Here is a 12,500-nt window from a genome sequence, read left to right on the forward strand (position 1 = left end):
GTGTAAATAAATATCTGGTTTTACACCTAAAACTGTGTGTCTGTGCCCTCACTTGACCGGTCTGTTTTAATGTTGGTTGCCCTGGTCCTCCGACCCTTAGGGGGCGCCGTAACATTAAATGGGGGCTCGTCTGGGATCTTTTGATCCCTGTTTGTGACAACAGACTGGGTCAATTGTTGGTGTACAGGTCACACGTAGCATAGGCTGGTCAGGTTGTGCTGGTTAACATTTTGGTTTTTCCTTGGGCTCAAGATGAGTGAGTTTGATATTGAGGAGTTTCTTCAGTCCCTCTTGGGAGAAGATTGACCTCTGCAGGAAGCAGGATTTAATTGATGTTGCTGCTCATCTTGGTGTCACTGTCCAGAGGCTTGAAGCTGTCTGAGCTGCAAGAGGCAGTGATTCATGTACTGGTTGAGCAGAAGTACTTGAGTGCACCTGAAGGGGCATCCGTGGATGTTACCTCCCGTTCTCTGTCTGAGTCTGATGGGGAGAGAGAGGAGGAAGTGCCCACTGGTGTGAGTGGGGCACCTGATGTTGGACCCCCAGAGGCTAAGCCTACTCTTACTACTCCTATAGAAGGGAGTGGTGATCTCCCATATAGATTACAGTTGGCTCATCTACAGCTTGAAGCTAAAGAAAGGGAGTATGCTCACCAGCTAGCCATGAGGAAGATGGAGCTGGACATTGCTGCAGAGAAAGAGATCCGGCTTAAGAGAATGGAGTTGGAGCTTACAGTTAGGAGCGAGGTTAGGCCCAGAGGTTTTAACGTTGGCAAAAACCTTGTTTTGGTGCCTCAGTTCCGTGAGACGGAAGTTGAGGCGTGGTTCAATGCGTTTGAGCACATAGCCAAGTCACACAAGTGGCCTACTGATGTATGGGCCCTGGTGTTACAGAGTAAACTGACCGGAAAGGCACAGGAAGCTTTAGGTACATTGTCCTTAGATGACAGTCTAAAGTATGATCTAATTAAGGCAGCTGTGCTGCGTGTCTACGAATTGGTTCCTGAAGCCTATAGACAGAAGTTCAGGAATCACAGAAAAACGTCTAGCCAGTCGTTTGCTGAATTCGGTCGAGACAAGGAGGTTTACTTCAAGCGTTGGTGTGAAGTTAGTAAAGTAGATACCTTTGTGACTCTTTCAGAATTAATCCTGATAGAAGAGTTTAAAAACTGTCTGCCTGACCGCTTGGTAATATATCTAAACGAGCGGAAGGTTGGAACATTGGCGGAGGCTACAGTACTCGCAGACGAATTCGTATTGACGCACAAACACACGTTTGGGGCTGTTCGGTCAGATAGCCGCGGTCCTCCTGCATCTACCCCGACCAATAGGTTTAAAGCTCCAGGTAGTGCGTCCTCCTCCTCGTCTGCCCACTCTAACGCGGAGCGTGAGACCCGCAAATGTAATTATTGTCACCGAGTGGGGCACCTTAAAGCGGATTGCTTTATGCTGAAACGTCAGCAGGCAAATGACAGACGACCAAAAGAGGTGGCGCTGGTACAATCGCTCGGTCCCGTGTCTGACACTGCACTTCCAGAGAGGTGTGACACTGTTGATGCCCGTTATAAGCCATATTTGCTTAACGGGTTTGTTTCTCTATCAGGAGACGGGTTAGAATCGCGTCCAATCCGCATTCTGCGAGACACTGGTGCGACACAGTCAATTATGTTAACAGGTATTCTACCTTTTCCTGATGAGCCTGAGTTCAGTGTTTTAGTGAAGGGCATTGGGAGAGGTTATATGTCCGTGCCTCTCCACCAAGTGCAATTTTCCTGCAGTTTAGCCACTGGCTTGCATAAAGTCGGTGTGTCCTCAGCGTTGCCAGTGAAAGGTGTTGACTTCCTGCTTGGAAATGACATTGTCGCGGGCAGAGACAGAGTTGTCCCAGTGGTGGAAGTTATAACTCATCCCGTTATTTCGCACCCCGATGTGCTGTCAGAGAACTTTCCTGAAGTGTTTCCTGTATGTGCGGTTACTCGTGCGCAGGCCCGTAGACTAAAAGAGGAGGTTGATCTGTCAGATACCGTGTTTCCCCCTGAGTTGTTTGACAGGGCTGTATCTCCTGAGTCAGTGCGTGCTCCTGTTAAGGAGAGCGGGGACATCCCTATGACGCGTGATAACCTTATCGCCGCTCAGAAAGAGGACGGTACCCTCACCAAGTGTTTCGATGTAGCTGTTTCTCCGGAGCTCGCTTAGAGTATGGGGGTGGCTTACTATGTCGAGAATGGGTTGCTAATGCGTAGGTGGTCTCCGCGCAAAGTCACTGACAGTGAATGGGGCGTGGCATGCCAAGTGGTGGTGCCCAAACCATTTCGTCAATCTGTGCTATCCTTGGCTCACCATAACTTCTGGGCTGGTCACTTAGGGGTTACAAAGACATGTAATCGTGTCTCAAAACATTTCTTCTGGCCAGGGTAGAAAAAAGATGTGTCCATGTTCTGCCGCACCTGTCACGTGTGTCAGATGACTGGAAAGCCGAACCAAGTCATCTCACCTGTCCCACTCCATCCTATCCCTGCTATGGGGGAACCATTCGAACATATACTAGTTGATTGTGTTGGTCCCCTACCAAAGTCCAAATCCGGTAATCAGTTCTTGCTAACGATAATGTGTATGGCCACACGTTACCCTGAAGCTATCCCTTTGAGAAAGATCACAGCGCCATCGGTGGTGAAGGCCCTGATCAAGTTTTTCTCCACATTTGGTCTTCCAAGGGTAGTTCAAACTGACCAGGGGACAAATTTTTTGTCTGGTATCTTTGAGCAGATCTTGCAGTTGCTGTCCATCAGTCATCATGTATCTAGTGCATACCATCCGGAGTCACAGGGTGCACTTGAGCGGTGGCACCAGACAGTCAAATGCGTGCTCCGCAAGTACTGTATGGAGACGGGCAAGGATTGGGATGAGGGGGTTCCTCTGGCACTGTTTGCAGTGCGCGAAGCAGTGCAGGAGTCTATAGGGCTTAGCCCAGCAGAGCTTGTGTTCGGGCACAGGGTCAGAGGACCCTTGGATGTTTTGAAAGAACAAATTGTTGGTGAGGTGCCAGTTAAGACTAACGTGTTAAGTTATGTAAGTCGTTTTCACGAACGGCTGCATGGAGTCTGGGAGATGGCGAAGGAGAATCTCTCATGTGCAGGAGGGAATGAAACTCCGCTTTCGCAGTCGCGCGGTCCCTGCAGGCTGGGGATAAGGTGCTTGTTTTGTTGCCTGTCCCAGGTGTGTCTCTGCAGGCTCGGTTCACTGGTCCCTATTCTATTCTTAGGAAGTTGAGTGACACAGATTATTTGGTGGAAACTCCGGACCGTAGAAAGCATTCTAGGCTGTGCCACATAAATATGTTGAAGCAATATCATTCACGAGATGACGTTCCCCCTGTGAAACCGGCTGAGCCGTCGCCAGTCGCAACTGCGGTTGTGGTGTCGGTAGCTGATGCTGATGTGTGTGTCCCTAATGGTGATGAGGATGGTCTGTTACTGTGTGAAGTCCAGCGGCAATCTCCCCGGTTGAGTAATTCGGAAATGTTACAACATTTAACCACTTTAATGCCACACTTGAGTAAGGAGCAGGAGTCTGACCTGGTGCAGTTGATTTCTGAGTTTCCCGGTTTATTTGGTGATGTGCCAACGCGCACGACAGTAATAGAACATGACATTGATGTGGCCGGGGCACGCCCGATTAAACAACATCCGTACAGAGTGAACTCTGACAAGAGGAAACTGATGGAGAAAGAAGTCAGGTATTTGTCAGAACAGCTTGGCTCATCCTAGCTCCAGTGCCTGGAGCTCTCCATGTTTATTGGTGCCAAAACCTGACTCTACTGTGAGGTTTTGTACTGATTACAGGAAGGTGAATAAAGTGACCATTCCGGATTCATATCCTATGCCTCGAGTTGACGACTGTATCGATACCATCGGTTCTGCCAGATATGTATCCAAGCTAGACCTGTTAAAAGGATACTGGCAGGTACCACTTACAGCTCGAGCATCTGACATCAGTGCGTTTGTGACGCCTGATATATTCATGCAGTACTCAGTTATGGCGTTTGGTATGAGGAACGCACCGGCTACTTTCCAAAGGCTGGTGAACCTGGTGTTCGCTGGTGTCTCGAACTGTACAGCCTACTTGGATGATGTAGTCGTGTATTCCTCAGCCTGGCCTGATCATGTCTCTTCGCTGCGGACTGTCTTCCAGCGGTTAACTGGTGCTTCCCTCACATTGAACTTGGCTAAATGCGAGTTCGGGAAAGCCAAAGTCACATACCTAGGCAAGGAGGTGGGTGGCGGTCAGGTGCGTCCCCTAGAGGGCAAGGTGGCGGCCATTCTGGCATTTCCAGTGCCCAGCAACAGATGTGAGTGACCAATCCCAGTCCGCTCAGTCCATTTGGTGGTTCTGCAATTCCTCCTTAAGTTGTTCATTTTCCTTCCGATATTTCTCCTTGACCAATCTGATAAGTCCATCGGTTCCATTTCTGTGGTCGAATGAGTGTCAGGTGGCTTTTGAGAATTGTAAAGCCCTGCTGTGTAGCGCCCCAGTCCTTAGCGCTCCTGATTTCACCACCCCCTTTTCTGTGGAGGTGGATGCCAGCTGTCTCAGTGCTGGAGCAGTGCTGACCCAAAAGGATGCTGACGGCTTGGTCCACCCGGTTGCTTATTTTTCAAAGAAGTTCAACAGCAGCCAGCAGCGCTATTCCACTATAGAGCAGGAAACCTTGGCTCTGTTGTTGGCGCTTCAATTCTTTGATGTTTATGTGGGGGCTAGTTCAAACCCTGTGGTGGTCTACACTGACCACAACCCTCTTGTTTTTCTAGACCGAATGTATAATCATAATCAGAGATTGATGCGTTGGGCTTTAGTTATCCAAGGTTATAATTTGTCATTCGTCATAAAGGCTCAGAGAATGTGCTTGCAGATGCTCTTTCTCGCGCCTGATTTGTGAAGGCGAGGGGGGGTATTGTTTATTAGGGAAGGTGGTTGGTTGTGTCGTCAGCTAGGCTGACTTCTTTTTGGGGGGAGGTGTTACGTCCGGTATGTCTTTTATGGTTATGGGTAATGTAGGCCTACATTTTTGGTTGTGTTTGGGTTAATGTTTTGGTGTCTTGTTATTGGTTTTTGTCTCCCCCTTGTGTTCTCCATTTAACATTTCTTTTCAGCTGAAGAGCTCACCTGGTTCAAATCCCCATTCATCAGCAGTCATCACCAATCAACCAATCATCATCCATTTCCTTCCCAATAAAAGCCTTCCTGTTTTTTAGTTCTGTTCGCTCGCTCTCTCTCGCCTGTGCTGTGGCAGGGCCAGGTGTTGGGTGGGTAGTTTTGTTCTGTTTGTGCTTTGCCTTGTTTTAGAGTCTTCTAGTTATGTTAAGTTGTTTATTGGTTCTCTTAGTTACACTCTGTTTAGTTTGACCAGCTTAATTTTGTATTTTGTGGTTTTGGCTCATAGGGAAACGTTTAGGTTAAGTTTAGACACCCATGGGTTTACATTTTTACATTCATGTAGTTGTATTGTTTTGTTTACTTCCTCAGTTTAGTGGTGGCACCACCCCATGTATTTAGGGGTGCTCTTTGAGCACCTGTTAAATTGGTGGTGGGTTTTCAGTTTGTATTATGTATTTAATTTGGTGCCACCCTTAGTAACCTTTTTGTTCCCTATGTTGCCGTAATTTTGAGTTGGTGTAAATAAATATCTGGTTTTACACCTAAAACTGTTTGTGTGTCTGCCCTCACTTGACCGGTCTGTTTTAATGTTGGTTGCCCTGGTCCTCCGACCCTTAGGGGGCGCCGTAACATATACAAATACACAAATGCATGCAAGTGGTTGCAGAGATGGGGGCTGCTAGTGTCTCTGTTAAACAAGCTGTCCTCATCTCCTCCCCCTCAGCCCTCTCTCCCCCTCCACATTATTCATCATCTACAAACTAATGGGAGTCCAGTTAGAGAGCAGAGCAGCAGAGCTCAGTCTGGTACCTAGAGCAGCTAGCTACAGCAGAGCTCAGTCTGGTTCATAGAGCAGCTAGCTACAGTAGAGCTCAGTCTGGTTCATAGAGCAGCTAGCTACAGTAGAGCTCAGTCTGGTTCCTAGAGCAGCTAGCTACAGTAGAGCTCAGTCTGGGTCCTAGAGCAGCTAGCTACAGTAGAGCTCAGTCTGGTTCATAGAGCAGCTAGCTACAGTAGAGCTCAGTCTGGTTCCTAGAGCAGCTAGCTACAGTAGAGCTCAGTCTGGTTCATAGAGCAGCTAGCTACAGCAGAGCTCAGTCTGGTTCATAGAGCAGCTAGCTACAGTAGAGCTCAGTCTGGTTCATAGAGCAGCTAGCTACAGTAGAGCTCAGTCTGGTTCATAGAGCAGCTAGCTACAGTAGAGCTCAGTCTGGTTCATAGAGCAGCTAGCTACAGTAGAGCTCAGTCTGGTACCTAGAGCAGCTAGCTACAGCAGAGCTCAGTCTGGTTCATAGAGCAGCTAGCTACAGTAGAGCTCAGTCTGGTTCCTAGAGCAGCTAGCTACAGTAGAGCTCAGTCTGGTTCCTAGAGCAGCTAGCTACAGTAGAGCTCAGTCTGGGTCCTAGAGCAGCTAGCTACAGTAGAGCTCAGTCTGGTTCCTAGAGCAGCTAGCTACAGTAGAGCTCAGTCTGGTTCCTAGAGCAGCTAGCTACAGTAGAGCTCAGTCTGGTTCATAGAGCAGCTAGCTACAGTAGAGCTCAGTCTGGTTCCTAGAGCAGCTAGCTACAGTAGAGCGCGTCCGAGGTCTGGACTGAGCCTCCTGCTGGTTTGATCACATGACCTTAGCACTGTCTCCATGGCAACTGCCAGGGATGCTGATCTGAGAGCGCTCACAATAACTCAGTGGTAGAAGAGAGAGAGAAGAAAGAGGAGAGGGAGGGAGAGGACAGAGGAGAGAAAGAGAGGGGGCAGGAGAGGAGAGGGGGAGAGGAGAGGAGTGACAGGAGAGAGATGAAGGGAGAGGAGAGAGGGGGAGGATGAGGAGCAGATGAGAAGGGAGAGGAGAAGGAGAGAGAGGGGGGAGAGGAAGTAGAAGAGAGGAGAGGGGGAGGGAGAGTGTGTGTCAGCTATGCTGATGATATAACAGGTTGTGTATTTGTGGTTCATTCTCCCCACTCTGCTGTTCAGAATGCATCATAGACACAGACCCCCTGACGCACAAACACACAAGCACTCTGCCTCTGCTGCTTCTGCTACAACAAGGGCCCGTTTCACTCCTCGTGTGTGTGTGTGTGAGAGAGAGAGAACTATAGAGAGAGATGACCTCTGACCTGAGCGCGCACACACACACACACGCTACCCCCAGACGTGCAGGAGACAGATGGTCAACATGTTGACTGTATGTTCTCTCTCTAAGTGACGGTGCTCTTCCACACGTAACCATGTGTGAACACCTCTACCACACACCTAGAACTCAGAGATGGAGAGAGAGGAGAGAGATGGAGAGAGAGAGAGAGATTGAGAGAGGAGAGATGGAGAGAGAGAGATGGAGAGAGAGGAGAGAGATGGAGAGAGAGAGAGAGAGAGATGGAGAGAGAGATGGAGAGAGAGGAGAGAGATGGAGAGAGAGACAGAGATTGAGAGAGAGGAGAGATGGAGAGAGAGAGATGGAGAGAGAGGAAGTGATTGAGACAGGCGTGGTGTTCAATCACAGCCGCAGTGCGGTATCCTCTCTGTCGGTGGGCCTAGCTCTGGACACAGCTCTGCAGAATCAGGGGAGCTGGTCCTTATTCATCTGCTGATCTACATGGGCACGCACGCACACACACACACACACACACACACACACACCACACACTCTCCCTCCGACAGACAGTAACAGGTGTGTCAGCATGCTGCTGGTGTTCCTGTGAACTCATGAATATTGTCTGAGAGGTTCCGCAGGCTTCCAGAGGCCAGAGGTGTGTGTGTGTGTGTGTGTGTGTGTGTGTGTGTGTGTGTGTGTGTGTGTGTGTGTGTGTGTGTGTGTGTGCGTGCATGTCCATAGAGACGGCTGATTACCACCGGCCGGCCCAAACCAGCTGAACACACAAACTGTACCTGAACAACCGATCTGTCCATTTACCCCTGGATGAGATAATCACTGTGTTTACACACACACACACACACACACACACCAGTCCTCAGCCTGAAGAAAACATCATGTACCCCCCTCTTCTCTTTCCTATGATACACACACACATTAATATAGATGATACGAGCAATGCTTGTAAAACTCGTTCACATATTCCATATGCCATCTCTTCATGCCGCTCCCCTCAGGTAGGGGGCTGCTCCATCAGGACCACGTCTGCCCCCCCCCAGAGGCAGCTTGTTCCTCACGACCACCAGCCTCTTCAACAAGGCTGGTGTCCCCCTCTGACCCCCCCCCCCCCCCTCCCCCTCTGACCATCAACCTCTTCAACAAGGCTGGTGTCCCCCTCTGACCCCCCCCCCCCCCCCTCTGACCATCAACCTCTTCAACAAGGCTGGTGTCCCCCTCTGACCCCCCCCCCCCCCCTCTGACCATCAACCTCTTCAACAAGGCTGGTGTCCCCCTCTGACCCCCCCCCCCCCCCTCTGACCATCAACCTCTTCAACAAGGCTGGTGTCCCCCTCTGACCCCCCCCCCCCCCCCCCCCCCCCCCCTCTGACCATCAACCTCTTCAACAAGGCTGGTGTCTCCCTCTGACCCCCCCCCCCCCCCCCCCTCTGACCATCAACCTCTTCAACAAGGCTGGTGTCCCCCTCTGACCCCCCCCCCCCCCCTCTGACCATCAACCTCTTCAACAAGGCTGGTGTCCCCCTCTGACCCCCCCCCCCCCCCCTCTGACCATCAACCTCTTCAACAAGGCTGGTGTCCCCCTCTGACCCCCCCCCCCCCCCCCCCCCCTCTGACCATCAACCTCTTCAACAAGGCTGGTGTCTCCCTCTGACCCCCCCCCCCCCCCCTCTGACCATCAACCTCTTCAACAAGGCTGGTGTCTCCCTCTGACCCCCCACTACACTGTGTAGTTTTACACTTTTCTGAGCTCATCCAATCTTGCAATAGCATTTTCTACTTTCTTTGTGCACTGTCCTGTCTCGTCCCTGCACCCTGTCCAATGGTACGTTGAAAAACTGCATGGCAATAAAACAAATGCTGATTCTGATATTCTGAATGGCTGCTGTGTGTATAAGGGGAGTTACATTGCAAGGCATGATAGAATTGTTGACTTATTAGTAAAGGACATAATTCCATATGTTCCATCTTCTGTCTGTCAAAATCGACAGTCTCAACTGACAGTCTGACTACAGTCTAGAAGAGACATTCCTTACCAAGGTTTTAAAGTACCTGCTGCTCAAAGATGCTATTATACAGCTTGGGTACAAATATAAATGGCTGGTGTTTATATTTGGAAGCCTAATGTTCTCAGACTAGCTGTGAGGGGCTTGCAGATGGCAGGAATGTCCAAGTCAAGAGCTGAAGCACTGACCAGGTTCTGCTCCATGTGTGCTGATTGGCAGTCGATATACATGGAGACGCTGCTTCCTGTTCCCAGACTGAGACTGGAAAATGATGTTGTTGAGATTCTCAAAGCTTGTGCATCTACCGTTATTGTGTTCAAGGATTTATTGTCAAATGTGAACACAAAATTAAAGGTGCTCTGTTCGATTTACTGCACTTTTTGTTAAAAATAAATCCAATACATGCAATAAGGGGAGTCATCACTATCTGTACAGAAAATATAGCCAACGGTGTCGTGCCTGTGGAGCAAATGCAGAATTTATTTTTTATTATGAGTGAAGCCGGCCCGGCGCTGAGCCCCGCCCCCTGAACGGCACCGTATGGAGTGAAAACGCCCACTTGTTTATATCTGATACGCTGCACCACTGCCCCATCCAGTGGCCGAAAAAATGGAACTGAGCACTTTTAAAGATATTAAAATGTGTGTGTGTATATGTGTGTGTGTATGTGTGGAACCGTTCTCCACTAGTAGGGTGTTGAGCACAGTGTAGCCCTCCTGGGCTTAAAGCCAGCGGGTAAGGCCAGGCTGTGTGAAGTGAGCGTTGACAGGTGGGGCCTGTGTGGGTTCAACGTGGGCTGTGGCTTCCTCAGTGGCCCCACCTGGGTCCACCCACACAGGCTTGAAGTGAGACCTGACCAGACCGTAGTCAGATCCCAGGCTTGAAGTGAGACCTGACCAGACTGAAGTGAGACCTGACCAGACTGAAGTGAGACCTGACCAGACCGTAGTCAGATCCCAGGCTTGAAGTGAGACCTGACCAGACCGTAGTCAGATCCCAGGCTTGAAGTGAGACCTGACCAGACCGTAGTCAGATCCCAGGCTTGAAGTGAGACCTGACCAGACCGTAGTCAGATCCCAGACTGAAGTGAGACCTGACCAGACCGTAGTCAGATCCCAGACTGAAGTGAGACCTGACCAGACCGTAGTCAGATCCCAGGCTTGAAGTGAGACCTGACCAGACTGAAGTGAGACCTGACCAGACCGTAGTCAGATCCCAGACTTGAAGTGAGACCTGACCAGACCGTAGTCAGATCCCAGGCTTGAAGTGAGACCTGACCAGACTGAAGTGAGACCTGACCAGACCGTAGTCAGATCCCATCCGGTGTCGGTCCATGTGTCCGGGAACATTTCAATGTCCCGGACAAACAGGAGAAATTCCGCTCATTATATTATAATATTCTATGTGTTTGTCGTGGTGATTAGCGGTTATGTAGCCTATATATGCCATTGAATGTGTATTTCATACCATTAGATATGTTCTGTATGTCAGGTTTTCATGATTCTCATGCGCTATAGATGTCTGGAGCTGCATGTGTGCCACTGGCCAGCATTTCACTTCATTCACTCACCTGTGCTACTTTGAATTACGGCTGTAGGCTACTTTAAGATGTTTATGACATGAATGGGATTTGAGGATGTAATTGGTCATTTTAAGAAGGCCTACTTTATCTTTTGATTTGAACAGACTCCACATTACGCAAGTCTGTTAGTTTGTTAGGGATAATGACAGTAATGTGAGTTTTCTATTTTCTCTTTCCAGTTTTACTCTTTTCATCAATAAAAGGTCATTTTTCAACCACGTCTCATTGATTGGGAGCATTTAGAGCTGCCTGTCAAATCATAGCTTACTTTTCAGACTTGGAGGATGAGGAGGACATAACTTATTGAGGAACAGTTAATAGGCAGGCTGGGCTATATAAAGAAATACCACAATGCATGTAGTCTAGATTTATAACATTATGGTTGGGCTACACGTTATGGTAGCCTGCCCTATCGCTCGCTATGGTGGTCTGCAAAGCAGGCTACGTTATGGCTGTTTCGTAATATAACCTACACATTAAAAAAAAAAAAAAAATTCTATATAGTAAAAGGAATCAGAATATGGAAATTAAATTTTTGCCTATTTGAATACAATTTCTACAACCAACCTCTAGTAACACACACAGCTAAGTCAAACACCTACCAATCAATCTATCCTAACACACTCACTCAGCTAAGTCAAACACCTGCCAATCAATCTATCCTAACACACTCACTCAGCTAAGTCAAACACCTGCCAATCAATCTATCCTAACACACTCACTCAGCTAAGTCAAACACCTACCAATCAATCTATCCTAACACACTCACTCAGCTAAGTCAAACACCTGCCAATCAATCTATCCTAACACACTCACTCAGCTAAGTCAAACACCTGCCAATCAATCTATCCTAACACACTCACTCAGCTAAGTCAAACACCTGCCAATCAATCTATCCTAACACACTCACTCAGCTAAGTCAAACACCTACCAACCAATCTATCCTAACACACTCACTCAGCTAAGTCAAACACCTGCCAATCAATCTATCCTAACACACTCACTCAGCTAAGTCAAACACCTGCCAATCAATCTATCCTAACACACTCACTCAGCTAAGTCAAACACCTGCCAACCAATCTATCCTAACACACTCACTCAGCTAAGTCAAACACCTGCCAATCAATCTATCCTAACACACTCACTCAGCTAAGTCAAACACCTGCCAATCAATCTATCCTAACACACTCACTCAGCTAAGTCAAACACCTGCCAATCAATCTATCCTAACACACTCACTCAGCTAAGTCAAACACCTACCAACCAATCTATCCTAACACACTCACTCAGCTAAGTCAAACACCTGCCAATCAATCTATCCTAACACACTCACTCAGCTAAGTCAAACACCTGCCAATCAATCTATCCTAACACACTCACTCAGCTAAGTCAAACACCTGCCAATCAATCTCCCCTAACACAGCGTACCAGTTGACCAGCGTACCAGTTGACCAGCGTACCAGTGGACCAGCGGACCAGTTGACCAGCGAACCAGTTGACCAGTGGACCAGCACCATCCTGTACTACTGTACTGCAGGTGCCTCATCATCCAGATAAGCAAGATGAGATCTACACACACAACCTACCATCTAACCTCCATACAGCCCTGAGGCCTACACACACACACACACACACACACAACCTACCATCTAACCTCC

At 48.7% G+C, this 12,500-nt stretch overlaps 1 protein-coding gene across 1 annotated transcript in view; it reads right to left on the minus strand.

Annotated features, from left to right (window-relative positions):
* rims2b (regulating synaptic membrane exocytosis 2b) overlaps positions 1-12,500 on the minus strand; it is a gene marked incomplete at both ends in the record, with an annotated part of 121,129 nt that overhangs the window by 7,441 nt on the left and 101,188 nt on the right. The window lies entirely within an intron of this gene.

This window comes from Borostomias antarcticus, assembly GCF_949987555.1.
Source record: "Borostomias antarcticus genome assembly, chromosome: 27".
In the NCBI taxonomy this organism is placed as follows: Eukaryota; Metazoa; Chordata; class Actinopteri; order Stomiiformes; family Stomiidae; genus Borostomias; species Borostomias antarcticus.